At 34.9% G+C, this 19583-nt stretch overlaps 1 pseudogene; it reads left to right on the top strand.

Annotated features, from left to right (window-relative positions):
• Positions 1-2143: 2143 nt before the first annotated feature.
• On the top strand, positions 2144-2324 carry LOC121167139 (annotated as a pseudogene).
• Positions 2325-19583: the final 17259 nt, after the last annotated feature.

A 19583-nucleotide genomic window follows, 5' to 3' on the forward strand; every position in this document is an offset into this window, starting at 1 on the left:
GAACCAAGTATTTTTATGTGGGATCTGAATTTGTTAATTACCATGTTAAGTGCCTTCTTGATGGTTGCATTTTTTTAATAACTATTTTTATTGGAAAGTCAGATATACAGAGAGGAGGAGAGACAGAGAGAAAGATCTTCCATCTGATGATTCACTACCCAAGTGACCACAACGACCGCTACTCGCCTATCTGAAGCCATAGCCAGGAGCCAGGAGCTCTTCTGGGTCTCCCACACGGGTGCAGGGTACCAAGGCTTTGGGCTTTCCTCGACTGCTTTCCCAGGCCACAAACAGGGAGCTGGATGGGAAGCAGGGCAGCTGGGATTAGAACAGGCGCCCATATGGGATCCCAGGCATGCAAGGTGAGAACTTTAACCACTATGCTATCACACCGGGCCCTTGATGGTTATATTTCAAAGGGCTGGCTTTTGGGTCCTTCAAAGAAACATCAGTAAATTGTTGAAGATATGCATCTGAAATGGTCAGAAAATGAATCAGCAGGTTCTCTGAAGTAAATGCTCCAAAAACAGGAGGGTCAGAGATCTTGGGGGTGGGAATGGTGTGGGGATGGGAGATTTATTTGTTTATGGGTACCTAAGTTCATTGTTTATATATTGAATAAAGGTATTTCAAAAACAGAAAAGAAGAAAATGTTTTTATTAGTTGTGTGTGTCATAGAAGCCTTCAGGAAAGAAGATGCCATGACCCAGGGTAAGTAGTATTTTTATAAGAAGCTATGGCTGTGATGTTATCAGAAAACAAAGGCTATGCTGTTATGATGATACATTGGCAAGCTCTCATTATTAAGTTCTTTATTTGCCTTTGCTTGTGGGTGAGAATACAAGAGAGAAGGTTCTATGACTTCTTTTTGAGGAAGATGGGTCAGAGTTTTTTTTTTTTTTTTAACTTGTATTAGAGGAGAAGAATGTCCTTCCAACATCTGTAGTTTTCTTACTTTTATTTAGCTTAAAATAATCAGTATACAAACATGGGATCTTTTAGCCATATGCATTCTGATTGCTTTATATCACCAGAAAAATAAGTATATCTAAAATTTGGTCACGCTGAGGGAAGCAGTAAGCAAGGCAATCCTTTTCAGACATCACAGTGTAGGAAAAGGCAATTGTCTCGTCTGTACCACAACTAGGATCGCTGAACTTCTGGTTGAAATTTCAGCTTCTTGTAGAAGACCATGCAGAGGGAAGGTATGTCAGGACCACTGCAGCCTTCTAAGGCTCCTTGTTACATGACAATGCTGTATTCTAAGTGGATCTGCTTTTATAATTCATGAAAAAAAATAATCTGTCTAATGCCATGAAGTGCTTGGGTTAGATAATGTCCAGCATTCTGACAATGTGTCAATTCCAAAATATGAAATTTACCTTACTTCTCTTTCTAAAAACATAAAAACATGGAAATACTATTAAAGTCCAGTCTGCCAATCAACATCTGATGAACTTGTGGAAGTAGCACTAACGTGTCCGCAGCACAGCATTATTTAAAAGTACACACAACTACTACACAACTACAGCAGCCTAACTTAGCCATCATTTTTTATAAATGTAAGGTTTTACTTAGTTAATAGTTTAAAATAATCCTGCTTCAAAAATTGTTTGAAGTCACAGAGACAATATTAAATTTGCATACTTTCAATCTCTGGTATCCCACCTTGTTTGCTAATTATTTTAAGAACAATTATGCACTATCAGCATCTCTCCAGAACAACATGAAGACATTTCTTTCTGTAGCCAGAATCAGTGAAGCACAGATCTCTAGTATAGCTTTAGAACACTTCTAAAACAAAAATCTTGTCTTCAATATTAGTATTGAAAAGACACATCCCCTCATTATTATATTTTGTCTTTTTTTTTCTCTCAGGTTTGAATCCTTTTACTGCTTTGTTTGTACCACTGTATTATTCTATTTTAAGTAAGGTTTGGAGAATTATTTTAATTTGAAATATATCTTACACTTTGTCTTAAAGACTAGATTTCCACAAGTTCTATGTTTATCAGGCAGTCACTTCTCTGATGCTCCTCTCTGACTGTAAGCAAAGAAAGTATGCCACCTGTAGTCAGAGATCATGCCTTACACATTGCATTTTAAGATTCATTGCAATTTTTCTTTTGAAATATCAGCATTCATTGCTTCTCGGCCTTTTGGCTAAGATCAAGTGTAATATCTGTTCTTATGAGAAATATCATCATACATCTTGTGGACATGTCACCAGTAAAATTTTACCTTCCAGATGTCCTGAGTAGGTTAAGTAGTTAAGCTTTCCTGTTCAAATATTTTTTCCACTACCAGTTCTAAAATGGGCTTTTTTTACTGGACTGGAAAAAGATGTGCATTTCAACAAGTGACAATGGCTTCTGGTATGTTTTTCCCCCTCTCCGTATGTTTGCAATTAGAACATTTTGGAGAAATACCTCTGAATGCAGAGATTTTTGTCGTTATTGTTGTCATGGAATAAACTGATTCAATTGAGATCAATTAGAAATAAGAACTAGAACAGCATTGCGGCACAGCTAACTAAATTATCAGCTGTAAATATTAGCATCCCGTATGAGCACCAGGTAAAGTCCCAGTGCTCTTCTACTAATCCAGCTGCTTGTTGGATTGGAGACTGGAATGGAATTTCAGGCTATTGGCTTCAAGTTGGGAAAGTCCTTTATGTTTCTGCTACCAGGGAGTAAACCAGTAGGTGAAAGGCCTTTTTCTCTCATATTCTCTCTCTCTCTCTCTCTCTCTCTCTCGCTTTCTTTCTTTCCCCTCTCTGTCTACAGTTATGACTTCAAAACTAAATAATGAAATCTTTTGAAAAATCGGTGTTATATTCTCATTGTACTAGAGACTACATGTCATGAAAAGACAGTAACTGCTCTAAAAAGCTGGAGTTTGGGAAACTGCTTGATCCAAACCAGATTAAACCCTGAATGCAGCTCTCACAAGCAGCATGTATTACCTGCAAAAACATGTGTAAAAATAGACAATAGTAAACTTTTAGGTACATTTATTTCCAAATATTGACACTCACAATTATCATATTGTACAGTTCTTTTTTCAGTGTGATTAAGCTATTAGGAAGTTAGTGGATGAAATGAAAACATTTTTTAAATCATTACAATCACTTTCAACACAGCAAACAATTTTGAAAGGAAGAATGAAAAGATAAAGCTCAATTTGAAACTGGAAATATCTGGAAGAAAAAAAAAAGTGGCAAAACCCTGGGCCAACGGGGATTAGAATGAGAGCCTGAGCTGCGAGGATCATAGCAGCCATGTGCACTGCTGGAGGGAAAAGCAGAATTCTGAGATTGCCAGAGGGCAAGACAGCTGGTGCCCGGGAGCACGTGGTAGGAGAGCCACATGGATATCAGAGAACCATGTGGCTAATCCTTGGATTCAACAATACTGGATGTAGCTGAAGGCTCTGGAGAGCGGATAGATGTGCCACGAGGCATGTGGCTGGGCGTGACAGTGTGTGTGCACCAAAGCAGGAAAACAGACTGCCATTTCTTTCATTTCACTTTGCTTTCTTGTCATGTATCAAGTTAACAAATAAACAACTGAACACAATAAACTGAACACAGATGGGAGTAAGGTATGTAGAAGTGATTTAACATTGCAGCTCACCTTTTGGCTAAGATTAAGAGAGAAACACCAATAAACAGATATTTCTCAGTGGAAATTGAAAAATAATAATTAAGCTTGAATGGATCATGATCTTTAACTTGCCAGGACATGAATCACTAAGACTGAGTTACTGGAGAATTGTTGTCTACTAGATTGAATTTTATCAGTTACTTATGCAAATAACATCAGAGGAAGATGATTTTCAGAATCAAGGGTGTCAGTTATGAAAAGGAGCCATTGCTTGTGCCTGGAGCAAGGGGAGTAAAGGAGTTGGAACATGTGATTTTCTTACCTTTGCTTGAATTCTTGTTCGGATGGATATAAAGAGAATGCAAATGATAACAACCTCACTTTTAGTTAGCACTTCACTGACAGCATTTAAATACAGAAATCATATAGGAACAAGCTATTTAAAAATAATTGAACAGCAAGTGTGGGAAAAGTGAAGTATGTTATAAAAATGGAGTATCATTGAGGCGCATGGATGGAATTCAGTGTTAATTTCTTACCTCTGTAACTTTCCTTGTACTATCTTGGCAATACATGCCCTATTATATTCAAAAATAATTGCAACAAATATTTTCAGCAGTTCACAATACAAAGCATTTGGAATCACAAAAAGTGAAGCAATGTTGTGGTATAACACTAATAACCAGACCTCACCTGTTAAGGAAGGGGGAAAGAATTCACACAGCTTGCATGAAAATTAAATGGGAATATTTATACATACTGTACATATGTGTATATATATGTGGATGTCATACATATGGACATACGTATGTGTTGAGTTACACCTGTCCGTTTTAAGAACTTGGGGATGGGGCTAGAGATACTAAAGTAACTTTTTGCATTTGTGTTCTTTTCATTTTCTAATTTGTAATTTCAATATTTATTCTAGATAGTAACAATGCAAATTTTTTCAAATGAAATTGGTAGAAATAATCTAATTAATAAAACATTCTAAATCAAATTAAAATATTTTGCATTTGGTAGTGGATATTTAGCCAATGTTTACATGTTTATTATATTACATTTTAGCGTTAATATTAAGCACTGTTCTTCCAAAAATATAATAAAATATGGAAGCAAATGTGAAAATAGCTATTTTCAAGTAATGGCTGATTAGCCATTTGAGACTGAAATTAGAGAAAAGGGAAAGTTCAGAAGATGAGCCACAAAATCCCCATATGTCTACCCTTTGGGGCAGTTTTACAGATTGGTTCACAGTTGAAGGTATGAAAAGCATGTTCTTTCTTAAGTAAATAAATTATGTCCCCAAGCAAAGAAAACAGAAATCAGATCTTACAGTAATTGAATCAGATAAAATAAAGCATATTTGTCATTAAGGCACTAAACAGAACAGAAGATATGAGTTGGGTTGTGAAAAATTTGTTTTCGATAGGAACCCAAACATATAGTGGTGAGTGCAGAGGAAAAACACTGAAGTTTAAAGAATGTTGGGAGATATTGGCGTTCTCATGCTGCAGGAGTGCAGAAGTGCTGGTTCAGGCACTGGACTAAGATATTAGAAGCATTGTGAACTAAAGTTCGGAACAGTTTCCTAGAGCAAAGTTTTCTCTGAATTTGCCATAAAAAAAACGCCTGATTTGACCTCTGGCAAGATTCATAAGGAAGTCATATGGGGAAAGAAAACACAATAGAATGAAAGAGCTTAATAAGCTTGTGTTTACCCACAATTCACCAAAACACAATGGTTTTTTCTTAATTGGTGCTTATTTAACTAATATGTTTGAAATTCAGAGAGAAGAAAGGAAGAAGGGAAGGAAGGAAGGAAGGGAGGAAGGAAAAGGAAGAAAAAGACAAAGTAAAAGAAGGAAGGAGTTCTCATTTTCTGGTTTACTCTTCAAATATCCACCTCAGGTGTATTTGGGCCAGGCTGAAATTGGTAACTTTGAGCTCAATCCTGCATCCATAAGCGGTAGTAGAAGCGCAAATACTTGGGGTATCTTCTGCTGCAGCATTTGACATTTTTTGAATGCCACGTGTTCAAACTGGCTTTTTTTTTTGTAGATTTTATTTTATTCTTATTGGAAAGGCAGATATACAGAGAGGAAGAAAAACGAAGACGGAGATCTTCTGTCTGATGATTCACTCCCCAAGTGGCCAATGGCGAGAGTTCCGATTCGAAGCCAGGAACCAGGAGGCTCTTCCAGGTCTCCCAAATGGTTGCAGGGTCCCGTCCTCTAGTGCTTCCCAAGGTCACAAACAACGATCTGGATGAGAAGCAGGGCTGCCAGGATTAGAACTGGCGCCCAGATGGGATTCCTGCACATCCAAGGCGAGAACTTTATCCGCTGAGCTACCGTGCCGGATCCCAAACTTGCATCTTAATAATAGTACCCAATACCTACCTTCTGGTACTAATGATAAAATAATAATAAAAAAGCTAAACAAGTATAAAATGATCAATCAATAATAGAATTATCTATAAACACTCTTTAATAACAATTCTTATGGGCCCTGTCCGGGAGCCTAGTAGCTAAATTCCTCGTCTTGCATGCACTGGAATCCCACACAGGCGCTGTTTCTAATCCCTGTGGCCGCAATTCCCATTCAGCTCCATGTTTGTGCCCTTGGAAAGCAGTTAAGTACAGCCCAAAATCTTGGGACCCTGCACCCACGTGGGAGACCTGGAATAGCTCCTAGCTCTTGGCTTCAGACAGGTTTAGCTCTGGTCATTGTGACCACTTGGGGAGTCAATCAGTAGACAGATCTTCCTCTGTCTCTCCTGCTCTCTATCTATCTCACTTTCCATCAAAAATAAGTAAGTCTTTAAGAAAGTTAGTATGTTATCCTTACACTATACTGTCAGTCAATTAATTGATATCTTATAATAGGGAAATATGGTCAATTGAAACAGCTCAAAATTGTCACTAACACTATTTTAAGTCATATTCAAAATATACTGAATACATTGAAATTACGAAGTAAAAATATGTAAGCAGAGCTTCAGAAATAAGCTGATTGCATTAATAAAAAGTCTATTGGAAACTTTAGATTTGAATAGCATAAATAAAATGAATAATTCACTGGGTGGACAATTGTAGGTCAGAAATAAAGGGAAAGGCCAACAAACTTAAGTACATTCTAGGAGAAACAACTGCTGAAAATAGAAAGAAATAACTATTGAATAAAAAATTATCATGAGGTATTTTAATATATTCACTGAATTGAACATCTGTATAATTTAAGTTCATAGGTGATGAGTATTACAATGGGCAGAAAAGTATTTGAAGCCAAATGGTCAATGATTTCCAATTCTAAAAAAAAAAAAAAAATCGATTGTTCCAAAATGTTTTTTGAACCTTGAACAAGATAAAACCAAAGACATTTTTCAGACTCAACTGTGTTCAACTACTCAAACATAAAGATCAAACTAAAATTTTGTATGCAGATAAGGTATGTAAAACGACATGCCACCAAACAACATAAATAATGATTTATGAACATAGTTGGAAGTTATGCATATCTTTAAAGTTCTAACAAAAAAAATCAACGCACAACTTTGTGTAAGTGAAACAAGAGTCTAATAAAAAATTATATCATATAGCTATATAAAAATGATAGGCCCCTAGAATACCCACATTAACTATTGGAATTTCTGGATTCAGGTCCAAGATCAACTCCAAGTTCAGTTTCCTGCTACTGTATACCTGGCTAGGCAGTTAATGATGGTTTAAATAGATGAACCACTGAGGCACCAATACAAAAGACTCAGAGTCAATTCCAGGCTCCTATGCTTGGCCTACGCCAATTTTAGCTATATTAAGTGCAAACACATTTGGGGTCATAAAGCAATATAGAACTCTCTCTCTCATCTCATCTTTCACTCTTCTTTCCCTCTCTTGCCCTCTTCCTTTCAATGCTCCTTTTGAAATAAACAAACACATAATAATTCTTAAGACTTGGAAGTTAAACCAAAGACTGGGAAACACATTCCTAGTGCCTTTATCTGAAAAGGATGATGTGTTTTAAATGTATAAAACATTTTAAAATTCTAAAATAAAAATACAAAACACACAAGCAATTAGACAAATATTTGCATAATGCTTCACAACAGAGAATACATTATAGCTTTTCATTTTATGACTGTATTACCAGTAAGAATATCCAAATTTAACCACAATATAATACAGACGTTGCAAACATTGCATATACAGTTCATAGTACAAAACACTGCATACACATGGTAGAATATTCCAAATAAAATCTGAGCTACACCAAACCTTTATGTAAGGCAGGGTCAATTGAAGTTGTTGTATATGACTACTGGAGTTGTAAAATATTAACCCATTTAGGTAAAGAATTCAACTTTATTTTAAAGTCTGCCTTATACCTATTGATACCAAGATGTCACTCAAGAAAAATTCAGAAATACATCTACACAAACATTTGAGAAGTTGGGTTTTCTCAAAATGAAGAAAATGTAAAAGGATCTTATATTAATGATAAAAACATCATAAATTTTACAATAATGTAAAAGAAATAGTAAGAGAAACACACCATTGTTAAGAGCAGCACCGTTATTAACCATATGTAGTATTTTGTTGAGAGGAAAATTTTAGATTTCAGAAAATCTTTAGATATAATTGAATTACATAAAATTTCAGAGTATATCAAAATACATGGCACTTGTTTGTAAACATTAAATATTTGCATGTGTGTTCATGCATAACAACTCTGATGTATATTTCAAATGCAGATGCTTATACAAGTATCATGCACAAGCTACATTCATATGAGTGTGTACGTGCACAAGGTTATCTCAAGGAATATAAAAAATGGGCATTTGATTCTTTGGTTATTTTGGAATGTCTGGGTCTGCTTTCCAGCTTGGTCTCTATTATACCTTCTTGTAAAGCACACTCTGGAGGAAGCAGGTGACAGCTTCAGTAGCTGGATGTCACCCATGCAGGAGGCGCAAGTTGAAATTTTAACTACTGACTGCAACCTGGGCCATCCTATCATGCACGTCCGGCTACAGTGTACATTTTGGGAGTGAAGCAACAGATGGCCGGTCTAATTTTCTCTGTCTGTCTCTGATTTCATCTGCTTTTTTGCTTTATTTTTTTTTCTTTTTTGCCTTTGAAATACTTAAAATTAAATAAATAAAATATGCATTTTAAATTTTTGTGAGAATGAATTTAAAGATAAATTTATTTTGAGATTATAAGTCTGAAATTCACGCACAGGAGTTATTTGAAAAGTTCATGGATAATATACATCATAAAATTAATATGCTTGAATTTCAATTTGTGCACCCAAATAACATCTTTTAATTTAATTTTCAGGAACATTTTTAAACATCTTCATATGTATTCATATATTACAGTCACTATATATGTAATATATATATGAAACTCAGGAATGTTAAACAGTTTACCTAAAATAAAGAGTGAAAAAAATATTGTTTCCAACACTGTCTCCAAAATTTTGATTCCAGCACTGTTGTGTTTAGGGGATAAATCCACTGCTTAAGACACCAGCATCCTATATGGTCATAAAATTGTAACCTATGCTCCACTCCCACCAGTTCCAAGCTAATGATCTGGGAAAGATTACAAAAGATAGTGCAAACATGTGGGTTCTGAAACCAGGTGAGAGCCCCAAAAATGCTCCTGGCTCCTGGCACACTCCTGTGTATTACAGAAATGTGGGGAATTTACAAGCAAAAGGAAGATTATCTCTCTCTCTAGCTCTCTTTCTCTGTATTTTTGTTGCTCTCTCTCTTTGCTTCTTTCTCTTCCTAGAACTTTCCCAATGCACAAATAAATCTTTAAAAACAAAAACAAAAACAAAACATGAAAACACACACACCTTATGGGCCAAAATGCGGGTCTTGATATGAATATTGATATGCAGTGTCAGTGTATGAATTGTGACACTCCTCCATCACTTGCCACATCCTTGCTCCTTAAATGTGAAGGTGAAACATCAAGTTATTGACAGGATTACAAAGTTTTATGTGTTTTATTAGGCACGCACACACACACACAAATGTATGTGAAATCTGCATATAATAATAGGAAAGTTGCATGAAGATCTAAGTATCATTTTTCAAAAAAAATCACTGAATGGAAAATTTCTTTTGGTTGGATTTGGCCAAGATTCAAACTCTAGAAAGATCAATTGGATGAATTTTCCAAGCATATGCTAACATAAAATAGTTTATCATTATTTCCATAAAAGAACACAGAAATGTGTCTTATATAATTGAATTCTAACACGTAAGTTTGTGTGTGCAAGCATTTTAGTAAATCATTATAGAAAATGAAAATATTTTTGGCCAGAAACAGAATGCTTCAAACAAGATCTCTGTACTGAAAATAATACTTTATTACCTTTGAATTGCAATTAGTGTATTCAGAGCTAGGAAACTTTCAGTTAGAGAGGTCGGGGGGGGTTATAATGGGAAAGTTTTTGAGGTGCTACATTAAAATTTGACTTAAAAAATTAATACTCAAAGTGAAAATGCAGATTTTTGTTCAGGTGAATTTCTGCAGATGTGGAATATGTAACACATAATGGTCAGATATCTGATTTGAGTTCAAATTGATGATGGGATCATCTTCAGAACTCAAGCTTTTAAACAATCTGTTCTAGGGCATGGATCTAAAACTTTACATATAGAAAAAAAGTGGAAGTCAATGAATTCTGAGGCAAAGTTTGTTTATCAAATTTTTCATAATACATGAAGTAGGAGAACTGTGACATATATTGTAATAATTTATTTGCAAGATGGTTTTGTGTAGCACAATGTTAAACCATTGCCTGTGCCGATGGTGACTTGAGTCCCACCTGCTCATCTTCCATTCAACTTCCATGCCAACTCACCCAGAAATGCAGTGAACGATGGCTCCAGCACTTGGGCCTCTGCCATCCATTAACCTGATCAGGAAGACCTGGCTTCAGCCTTTAGATCTGTCTGCTTACACTATTCGCACGTCTGTGTAACGAATCAGCTGATGGAAGACTGCTCTGCCTCTCTTTCGTGTCTTTCTCCCTTTTGCCTTTTTAAAGTTATTTTCTGTTCTGCATTTCAAATAAATAAATAAATCTTTAAAATTAATACTTATTTTAAAAATTTGCTAAGTGGCTGCTTTTAATATCGTTAGTCACAACATAAGCAAACAAAATTGAATTGTGTCTAGGGAATGTTTCCATAGAAGAATAAGATTTGCTGTTCCAAATAGAAAAAGACACTATGAGAAGGACAAAATGGGACAGAATGTGATCGTTGATGAACAAGTGGAGTATTTGTGTGTTCCAAATTCACAAAATCTCCATTGGAATTTGGCTAATATTTCTAGAAAAAAAAAAATACTCAGCCTACTACAACTGCTGGTTTGTACTTAGTTATGTATTTTCTCATTGGAAAGGCGGATATTCTTCTGTCCAATGATTCACTCCCCAAATGAGCGCAATGGCCAGTGCTTGCAGGGTCCCAAATGCTTTTTTTACATATGGGAGGCGTGTAAGGCGAGGAAACCACTTGTGGAATGTATTTTCAATTTAAGTGAATATTGTTGCCCATTCTTGAGAGGACTAGCATTTTAGGTTTTGGCTTCATCACCTTCATAAAGATCTATTTTAATTGTGTCATAGATTAATTGTGATTAGCAAATAAATGTGCTTTAGAAAAATAAAGAACATAAAAATTAGACTGCAGTAATTACATATGCTTCGTAGGATGAGGACAGAAAATGGCATGATGCGTACACCTCATTAACATTGCTGGAGAAACACAAGTTTTGGGGAACCAAATCTTGTTTCTGGTGAGTATTATTTCGTATAAACCTAAAAATATGCACGTAACCATAAGGTATCAAGGAAAGTAAGTGACATGTTTCCCTTGTGTAGCTCACAATAATTGTAACCATCACATTCACAACACTTAGTGAAACTTAAACTGTCCTTAAGCTATAAATAATTAAGGGTATTATCTAAGAGAAACTGTGTGCTTTGCTTTCTTCCTAATTCTACCTTAAAATATCTCTGTTTCAGTCCAATCTTTTGTGTCAATTGACTCATTTTCTGCACCTTGATTTCTGAACCAGAAAATTAATTAAGATACTAGAAAATTTTACAAAAAGATAAAGAATATTGCTGAAACATTGAGGATAGTTCATGTACAAGAATTAGGTACCAATGAATAATCCATTGTTACTCATCTATTGGATTAGCTTTTCATAACCAAAGTGATCATATTAATGCTTATGTAATTTACTTTTATCTTGCATACTTTATTGATAATCTAATCTCCTATACTACAGTTGTGATAGACTAAGTTTTTACAATGACCAAAGATGTTTTCATTTTTAACAATATTAACTATTTTGATTGTTGCAGCATTTTGTAATTAATTTTTCAAACACTTTATATACTTAGTTTCACAAGCAATATTAGCACTTAAGACTCCAGGAAATAATACATAATCTGCTAAATTGATTAATATTTATTGGTCAAAGCACAGCCTTTGAGAAACAGTTTTAAGACTTGCCTGTATTATGCTTTTAAGAAACCCAAGTAAGTTAAGTAGTATGGAGCTTGCCAAACCCCAAAATAATCCATGCTTGAGAAACTTGAACTTTCGTAACATACTATTACAGGTTCAGCATGACACAAGACTTCTTAGGTGCTGAAAATGAAAACATTGTAATGATCCTTTAGTGACTGACATATGTGGACATATATTTCCTTTGAACTTATTTTCATATGTTTTGATTTAAGACAATGCATCTTAAACATTGTGCTGTTTCCTCTTTCTCTTCTGTCCAATGTTTCACTCCCTGGCTTTAATCCGAAGCCAGGATCTAGGAGCTCTTTCTCCCACACGAGTTCCCAAAGCTCTTCCTCAACTGCTTCATAGGATCCTGAAGGTGAGGACTTTAACTACTATACTATTGTGCCATGCCTGGTGCTTCCTCTTGATCCTGAAATTTTTTAAGACTTATTTATTTATTTATTTATTTCAAGGTCAGATATAAGGAGAGAGAAGCAGAGACAGAGAGGAAGATCTTCCTTCGGATGATTCACTTACCAAGTGACCACCATGGCTGAAGATGATCCAATCCCAAGTCAGGAGGTAAGAGACTATTTCAGGTCTCCCACATGGGTGCAGGGTCCCAATGCTTTGGGCCGTCCTAGACTGCTTTCCCAGGCCATAACCAGGGTGCTGGATGGCAATCGGGGCTGCCGGGATTAGAACTGGTGGCCCTATGAGATCCCAGTGAATTCAAGGTGACGACTTGAACTGATTGGCCAAGACGCTGGTCCAAACATGAAGCAATTTTTAAAATAAAATATCCAAAAGCCTATCTTATTTTTAATTATTTCATACTTATCAACAGTCAACCTTTATGTAATAGATTTTTGGAACGTATTACTCCTTTTCAGATTCAAGCTAGTACTAATTAAGAAACCATACCCTGCCCTCTCTTATCACTTCCCTTCCCCAGCTATCTGTAAACACCTATATGTTTATATATTTATTTTTAAAAGATTTATTTATTTATTTGAAACTCAGAGTTACAGAAACAAATGGATAGAGGCAATGAGAGTGAGAATGAGAGAGAAAGAGAGAGGCGCATTGCATTTGCTGCTTCAATCTCAAAGTGATTACAAAGGCCAAGGTTGAGCCAGGCTAAAACCAGAAGCCAGAAATTTCAAATTGCATTATATTTGTATATTTATTATTTCTGTATGTTCATTTGGTCTCTTTCCATTTATTTGCTATTGTGAATAGTTTTACAGCAAACATGGGACAGCAGATGTCTTCTTGACAGAGAGATTGCATTTCCCTTGGGCATGTATACCATGGACTGTGGCAGCTGTATGTTATAGCAGTTTCAGTGTTATTTCTTTGAGAAATATTTAGGTTGTTTTTGCTTGTTTGTTTTTGCCTGTTTTGACCATAGTTGTGTTAACTTGCATTCTCACCAACAGTGTGAAATGGTTCTCTTTTATCCAAAGCTTATCGATACTACTTACCTTTTCCATTTTGCTAATGATCAGTCTTACTGGAGTGAGGCTTCCATTTGTCTGTTGATTAGTCACATCGAGCATTGTTTCATGTACAGTTTTGTTCAATTTCTATGTCTTCTTTTGGGAAGTATTTTGTCTGAAACCATTTTATATATTTTTACACATGGCTCCTAGAGATAGAAGAGGAAGATTCCTGGATTCAAAAAACAGCATTCAATTGGAGATCAAGTTATATCAATAAGATGATTCCTAAATTCTTGTAGCTTACAAATACTTAGGTAGCGGAAAAGCCTTGGAAAATAGTGGATTTCTCTCCAAATGATGAAAGATATACACCTTTCTGCCAAATAAGCTTTTCTTGAGGCTACACTAAAAGAAATATATGAAAGAATAAAAATAAAATTTAAAAAGTTAGCAAGAATAGTAAAGACACCTGAAAATAGTGAAACGAGTACAATTTGACTTGTGAAGTACTACTAGACAGAATTCATGGCAGTACGAATTTTTTGCACAATTTATGGCATTATAAAAATTTATATAAATCCATGGTGTATATTTGCACTAAAATATTACTAGTTTTTCATCCCTGTTTGAATAGAAAAATAAGTCCTTAATATTCTATATATGAACCAGTCTTTCTTTAGATAATTAATAATGATTTCTGCTAAGATTCCTAAATAGTCAATGTAACTCTTAATTTAATAGCTTATGCCTTAAACTGCTTTTATCGTTTATTTAAACAAAAAGCACAAAACAATAGCTAGCGTTTTGTACGTCAAAATGTCAATGTTTTCTTAAAGTAGCAACTTTATCAAATGAGAAAGTAATATAAAAAGGATTTGTTTTGAAAACAGCATAAAAATATTGTTATTTGTTCATTTCTAAAAGCTAGAAGATCAGATTACCTTTCTTTGGGAATAAATAAATTACTTTCTACAATTAAATCCAATGGCATCATTAATTCCAATCTAAAATTTGTGATTTGAAATATAAAATTCCTATATTAGCCCATAATTTAGTTTCCAATTTTCTAAATGATTTTCAATTTGAGAATTTAAGATGGGTTTGGTACAACTTGTGAGGTTAAAAAAAAAATGGACATCTGATTTCACTTTTTTTATCTTTCTGGCATGCAAAAACTTTTGAAAGAAGTTTCTTCCAGGAAGATTTCAAGGGTATGCTGTTTTTGAAACAATAATTCTCACTCCTACTCTTCGTTTAAAAGAGCTGTCTTGACAGCCTGAGTGGGTGGATTGGGAAAAATAATGCTTCTTGTACTCACGTAAAATTGCAGGTAAAGATAGGACTTGCGAAGAATATCCTGTGCAGGAGAAAAGCAGACACACACAAAGAAATTCTAATTTTTTAAACATCATATTTTGCAAATCACTTTTGTTTTCCTTCCGACCCTCTTTTCCTAAATTAATGTCTGTGCTATTCTTTGCCCAAAGTTGAAGTGGGAGGAGAGAAAGTAGAGAAAATGCTCAGTTTCTCTGGAGGTCTTGAACCTGTGCCAGTTTGTCTGCATGACTATGCATGAGAGATGGCGGCACTGTCAGGAAAGGTGATGGTGGTGTCAGGATGTCAGACTAGCTGCATCCCTTTTCTTTTGGTGTGGGTTAGAGTGACTAAACTCAAAGTCAGGCAAGAACGAGGATACACTTTTAAGTGCACACACCTAGATTAAAAAGAATGTTGTAACTGGGATAGATCTTTTAAAAACAACAGTCTCAGCTAACAGAAAGCATTTTGAGACATTTCAACGAAGTCCCAAAAGATACATGGAACAAAAGCATTAAAACATATAACATATGTGTAAGATGAATGTAATCTTTACGGAAAATGTGATAGTTACATAATACAATCATTTATTCTTAACTCTCAGATGTGGTCTTCCAACTTTTCCTTAGAAGATCAGGCAAATATTGAACATTCATTTATTATTTTTAAAAATGCTTTATACTTATAATGTATAGTTTATAGATACTGAGATCAAAGGGCAAAGGGTAAATGTCATTCCAGATTCACACAGTTAATCAATTTTGGAGTCAGATTTCAAACCCAGACAGAATTGCCCTAGAGTGTACAATTAACTTCCTCACTACTAACAACTACAATGAACTATTTTACTGTACAGGCTAGATAATTGAGAGTTTTAGTAGTGACGTGAAATTAAAAGATGATACACAGAAAGAGAAGTAAGTTTTATGTGTTTTTCTTTTTATGATGGATTTGGAAGGGAAAAGTAAACTTGGAAAGTTATGGGAAAGTATAAGCATTAGAGTTTTGGCAGCTGAGATGTGTCATGTAGTGGCAGAGTCCAGGGTATGCCTGTGGCTGGATTGCTATGGAGGGCGAATGGTATTAGAAAATAGCTCAGAAAAATTTTAATTCATCTGTCACATGCTTTGGAATTAACTGTGAAAAAAGGTTGCACATGGAATGCTCCAAACAATAGGCTTTTCTATTAAAAAAAAAAAGTGGTAATAGTTCTGAAGTGACTAACAAGGACTTAACTTTTCCTAAGGAACACGGATTAAAGCCATAAGTAGCCTTCTATTAACATGGAAAGACATGTTATAAACATGAAAGGAAAAAAAAGTCCTTAATCTGTAAATCAGCTATGACTCTAGCATAAGCCACACAGGATTCCTTTGGAGAGAAAACCTGTGAACAGAGATATATAGGTAAAAGTAGAATAGGAAGTTTCCACTTTCTAAAATTTTATCCTTTACCTCTGGCAGTACAGCAATAATGAGGTGTTGGGACTATGTTAAATGTGCTAATTGTAAGCTCAGAGACCTGCCCTTAAATTAGCTATATTTTCTACTGTTCTCCACCTCTGTAATCAAGATACACTTATGGAATTGATTGAAATAACCAGATACGCTCTAAAATGTGTCCCCAAATAATCGTAAATGGCAAATATAACAACAAGGCAGCAACAAAATTGCCTTGTTCAGGAACTATATGGTGTTTACAGATAAACCTTAAAATTCAAAAGCTATCCTAAGGAGCTTTACTTCTATTTCAATATGATATTTTAAAGAGGAGGAAATGCAGGCATATTCTTTATCTGCTTTGGGGAACTCTCTTGACTTTTATTGTCTATATTTTCAGTGATACTCTGATTGCTCACACTGCCGGGTTGCCTGGCAGGGGGGACACAAAGGCAATGTACCGTGTTCAAGAGTAACTATCATAGCAGTTTCACTGGGAATAGGGTCTTGGGCCAAAGTTCTAATTCAAGTGATGCTAAAGAACTCTCTGGAAGTTGCAAAGGAAGGCTATTGCAAATGCGTAGCCCACAAAATCTCTTTTACTAGCTTTGAAGAATACTTATCAAAGATTTTTCATTGGACTGTACTTTATTGTTAGATGATGAAGTTTGTAAGGAAAAAAGGTTGCAGTATTTCACCAAGGGGTTGATTGCAAGAGAAATATAATTCTATTGATTTTTAAAAAAATGTTCTGCAGGGACAAGACACTGTACTTCATTATGAAAATAAAATCTTATTATCTCAGTTCTAGCAAAAAAAAAAAGCATTATTTGTAGAAAGTACATCATAAATATTATTGCACTTTGATTTCTTTTTAGATTCTTTAAATGTTTCCTTCATACTAAAATTACAATTCAACAGTTGTCTTGAAACAAAGATATTGATGGTAAAGTTTTCTAAATACTAATTATCTTTCTCACAATATCTTCTAGTTCTTCATGACTATGTCAACATTCATTTTCAGCATGTATGGTTAATATGCGACGTTCCCCCAATTGTCCTATCTTCCCACATTATAGACACTCACTTATGACAATATTAGTGATTAAGTAAGCCACCCTTTTTTAATATTTCCTTGAAACACTGCTTTACTGTATATTACGTTTTACATATCAGTAGGGTCTACTATACTTCTAAATATCAATTTTACTTATCAGTCTGGTTTATTACTTAATTTTTAAACATAAAAATGCACGGTTTTATTACTGGTGACACTATAATAACTTCCAATAAGTTCTTCCTGCTCTTTATAGTAACAACAGAGTATCCTTTAGAGACAAAACACAGAATAGCAACACAAAAACTGTAAGTCTACAAAAATCAGAATATTTCCCCATGTTTGCTTAACAATTTTCAGGCCTAATTTTTTTTTTTTTCAGATCTTTCTCTCAGGCTACTGCCTAGTTTGATATTTGTGTTGAAATTTTCAGCGGTTTCAAATTGTTAATTCCATTTTTATTATTTTAGTGTAAGCGTAACAGATTTTTACACATGCAATTACATTGCAATCTGACAGTCATAAGGCTCACCATCCTCTCCTAAGAAATTCAAGAGCATTACAACATTTTTGTTCTGATCTTTCTCTCTTCTACTTCCATGACTGTTTCTTATAGGGGTTTGTTTTATGCTTTTTTTTTTAAAATTCTGTGACCTAAATTAATACTATTTTATCTAAACGATTTGAGTTTATCAAAATATTTTTTCTAGATTTCATTTCCTTTTTATTGAGATATAGACCTTAAAATTCCTGAGTATGAACATTTGGAAACAAAAAATAATAGTAATCTTGAATCTTTTTCTGAAACTGTGTTTCTTAGGGCATGCATCATGGCAGAGAATTAAGCCCTACATATGACTTTGGCATTCCATATCAGAATGCTTATTCAAATTCCTGTTGCTCAGTTTTTCATTCAACTTGTTTTTGCTACACCTGGGAAAGCCTCAGGATAAAGTTGAAGTACTTGGGCCTCTTTTACACATGTTGGAGAACTACATGCACTTCTTGGCTGCTGGCTTCAATTTGAATTAGTCCTAGCCATTGTGGACAACTGGCAGGTGAACCTGTGGATAGAAAATTTCTTTTTCTTGCTTTCCTTACTTTTTATTTTCTTTTCTCCCATTGCCTTCTTCCCTCTTTCTGCCATTCCCCTGTCAAACAAATAAGATAAATATTTATCAAAGCATATTTGTTATCACCCTTGAATTATAGTCTGAACAGATATTTTTCTTTTCACAGATTATATTATATATTCTCTCAGATTATAGAGGACAGTCTGTGTAGGAAGAACTTGATTTCTCCTTTTCAATGTTATCTACTCTCCTTCCCACATGTGCTCATTTTTTGTTTCCTCCATTTAGTCTTGCCTTGCACAAGACTGTTTTCTCAGAGAGGATTTGTTTGGAAATACCTGGCTTTACCCTCCCTCATGTCACTATCATGTATTAGCATTTACTTTAGGCAGCATGCAAGTTTTCCCTCCGACTGGAGAATAAATATCTCATTTACTGTGATGCTGTGCTGCCAGAAGCAAGAATAGTGGGTAATGTATGTCTGATACACACTCAACATATGCGGAAAGAATGAAAAATGCAGAATTTATAATAAACACTCTATGATGCCTTTAGTTTCTTCTAAAATAGTTTCTATTAGACCCAACTGCACATTAAAATCACCCAAGGAGCTTTAAAAATATATCCATGCCCAAGTTCACTCTGAGGTTTCAGGTTCAATTGTTCTAGTATGGTTGCACAGCATCAGTGTTTTTTGAAAAGCTACCCAGGGAACTTTAAAGTGAAGTTAAAGCTGAGAGCCAGTGAAGACGCTTTCAGTGTATTTTTGTCAGTCAGTGTATTTCTCCAAATAGAGAACAATACTCATTTGTTAAGCGGATTTCAACTTATAAATCTAAGGCATGTTTTCTTAGTGCAATTCTAGTTTTCACTAGGGCATGTTGACAACAATTTTAAACTAAGGCCAGCGTTTCCAACACCATAGTCCTCACACATTGTCACTTTCCATTGCCTTACACTCACAAAAGGCTTCAGAATCCATCTGTTCCTGCTCTCCTGCTCATATGCAAACATCGCACGAGAGACTGACAGTGTCATTATCACTTCAGCCTGTTCACCTCCACTTCCTTGCTAACGTTTGGCATTTTTGTGT

Source organism: Ochotona curzoniae, unplaced genomic scaffold (genome assembly GCF_017591425.1).
Source record: "Ochotona curzoniae isolate NIBS_2020 unplaced genomic scaffold, NIBS_Ocur_1.0 patch337, whole genome shotgun sequence".
NCBI lineage: Eukaryota > Metazoa > Chordata > Mammalia > Lagomorpha > Ochotonidae > Ochotona > Ochotona curzoniae.